Raw genomic sequence first — 3,242 nt, forward strand, 5'->3', positions numbered from 1 at the left:
AATGTTACAACAGCTTAGAAAGTAATTTGACTGACTGGAAGAATTTCATTACACAAGCAAAATTAATGTTTTGGACTGCTTTGCAATAATAAAGATCTGCTTCTCTGTTTTGAAGTATGCCATGTTCTGTAGGGCTTCAAGGAATGAGCTAATGGCGGAAGCTAGAGAATGAAGAAATGATACACGTAGACTCATACAGATTTAACTTTTCTGTTGGAGATGCTGCAGCACTCCAGATGTTGGGGTGTTTAATATGTACAGTTGAGCAGGGAAGTAGTAGTATTGTCAGCAGCTACACTCCAAGGAGAGAAAGGGTTTGCTATCCCTCTTAGCTTCCTTTAGGGAAGGCTTTGCCACTTCTGTGGATCTGAGACACTGGAGTTTTTACTGTCACAAACACATATACACTCAGAATTTCACATTCACTTGCTACTACAGAATTGAAAAGTTTCAAGAAACTTTTACTGCTGCATTTCTTTGAAAAGGTTTCTCCCTCCCCTTCTCCCTCTCCCTCTCCCTTTGCCCTCTCTTTCCCCTCATCTTTAGAGGCTTTAGTGTTTCTGAATATCAAGTATTAATTAACATTGGGATACAAAAGGAATGTTGAGTGAGAGTCTCATGATACAAGCAATTGTGGTTTCAACTAAAGGTCAGTCACTGGACCCTCACATAGCCAAATTTTTTTTCTGCCAAATTGTTTGACAACAATCTTGAAATAAGAAGCATAGTGATTGTTTTTCTTATGAGATACTTTTTACTGTAATAAGTAGCCTATGTATCTCACTGAAATTGCAACAGAGTGAAAAGCCAACTTTTGCAATCATTACTGGAATGGAGTTTGAAAATGTATAAAATGAAAGGCATTGTGGTGGTTTGAATATTCTTGGCACTATTAGGAGACGTGGCCTTGTTTTATTAGGTGTGGCCTTATTGGAGGAAGTATTTCACTGTGTGCATGGATTTTAAGACTTAGCTGTCTGGGGAGCATCTGGCCCGAGACTGCGCAGGAGGTTATCATGAAGAAGTTATGAGCATCTGTAAGGTGTCATAAAAAGCAACCAGCCAACCACAAGGGAAGGGAAAAATGTGCTCTTAGCAGCCAGGCCAAACTTTCTGGCCTTGATGGCCTGGCCAAACAGAAGAGAGAGGAGTTACTGCAGGCCTCCATCTCCCTATATCATCTCTTCAGTGACATGGTCAATGCCACAGCTTTCTGAAGGAACTTGCTCAGCTGATATGACCAAGAGAAACATGACCTCCCTTGGAGAAAATGGGTAAAAGAAGAGGCCAACTTGGACAGGAGAGACTATGCTAATATGGGTGTCAGAGGTTATGCTGCAGCAGGCCCAAGTTGCCAGTGATCGACTATTATACCGATGGATGCAGAAGTGGCCAATGCTTCAAGATCTGGTCAGTGCTTTCCTGGAGGAGGTGAACCAGCTCTGGTCTGGTCTAGATTACTATTCTCAAGGCTATCGACTACAAAAAGGAGCTAGGAAGGTGGTAGAGCAGCTAGGAGGCCATATGCCACGTACAGCAGAGACCCTGCAGCAGCTCCTACCTGGTGTGGGGAGGTACATGGTCAGAGCCATTGCTTCTATTGCCTTTGTCCAGGTAACCTGTGCGGTGGATGGGAACATTTTACAGGTGCTGTGACATGTCTGCGCCATTGGTGCTGATCCTGCCAGCACCTTTGTCTCTCATCACCTCTGGAACTTAGCCCAACAGCTAGTGGATCCAGCCCAGCCTGGTGGCTTCAATCAAGCAGCCATGGAGCTGGGGGCCAGAGTCCGTACCCCACAGTGCCCTCTCTGCAGCTATTGCCCTGTGCAGAGTTTATGCCAGGCACACCAGACAGTGGGATAGGTACAGCTTGCTAGGCAGTCCTGACAGAGAGGAGTGCACTCTCAACACAAAACAGTGCCAGCTTTGCCTCCCTTCCACAAACTCCTGGGGCCCGACCGTGGGAGTGGCCAACTTCCCTGGAAAGGCCAGCCGCAGGCCTCCCAGGGAGGAATCCTCTGCCACTTGTATTGTGGAGCAGCCCAGAATACTGGGGGTCCCCTCATCCTCCTGGTGCAAAGGCCTAACTGAGGTCTGCTGGCAAGACTGTAAGAATTCCCATCTGTCACCTTGGAGCCCTCAGCATCAGCACAAAGCCCTTCTGCTGAAAAAAACCCAGCCGGGGAAAGCAAGTCCTGGATAGTTTCTTTCAGTGTCATATGCCCACAGACAACCACAACAGTACTACCCAGTGATACCCTGGCATTCCCCACCCAAAATTCAGTCTAATAAAATGCTTATTTTTGTTAAAAAAAAAAAAAAAGACCTAGCTGTCTGGAAGCCAGTCTTCTCCTATCGGCCTCCATAGGAAGTTCTATGAAGTTACATGAAGATGTAGAACTCTCAGCAACTCTTGCACCATGCCTGCGTAGATCCTGCCATGAGCCCACCTTGACAATAATGGACTGAACCTCTGAACCTGTAAGCCAGTCCCAATTAAATGTTGTCCTTATAAGAGTTGCCTTGGTCATGATGTCTGTTCACAGCAGTAAAACCTCAACTAAGACACGCATAATACCACATAGATTTGAAATCAGATGATAAATGTGTACTTTGAAAAGCACGAACATTTTAGTGGAGTAACATGCATCAAATCCTAAATGGGGATTTAAAGTACATACAAGAATAGTAAATGTTGAAAACTGAAATGTGAATTTTAATTTGGCCCTTCAGAACTACAACCTTACCAGAAGAAAAAAAAATTAGAGCACTGTGAAAATTCCACTACACTAGCCTTACATTTATAAACATGGTCTGAAAATTGAATATGAGGTAGTATATAATGCAAAGACACTAAAATAATTTAATGGCCAAAAACTAAAGTAAATAAACATGACCAAAGAAGTGCAACCTTAGGAATCTCTCTGAAGTTACAAAAAGCACTACATTTCTCTTCTGATTTTAAACTATGTTTTGAAAAATCAAATCACCTGGATAAATACTAAATTATAATCAAATGAATAAATTTCATGGGCTGACCATATTTACCTCACATTTTTGAAGGGCAAACAAATATAATACTGTTTATATAAATTTCCCCTTCCAAATATTTGTATTATGAAAAAAATATCTTTTGATATTTTTGGTCTAAAACAACATTGTCAACAGACAAGTACCTGTATGCAGATACTGGACTCACCATTGTACATAACAGACTTTTATTATGTTTATTTTCCCTT

The 3,242-nt window shown here is 42.4% G+C and overlaps 1 pseudogene; it reads left to right on the plus strand.

The window, feature by feature from the left end:
* The first annotated feature begins 1,016 nt into the window (after positions 1-1,016).
* LOC116889037 lies at positions 1,017-2,206 on the plus strand (annotated as a pseudogene).
* Positions 2,207-3,242: the final 1,036 nt, after the last annotated feature.

The sequence above is a fragment of the Rattus rattus genome, chromosome X (assembly GCF_011064425.1).
Source record: "Rattus rattus isolate New Zealand chromosome X, Rrattus_CSIRO_v1, whole genome shotgun sequence".
NCBI classification, from domain to species: Eukaryota; Metazoa; Chordata; class Mammalia; order Rodentia; family Muridae; genus Rattus; species Rattus rattus.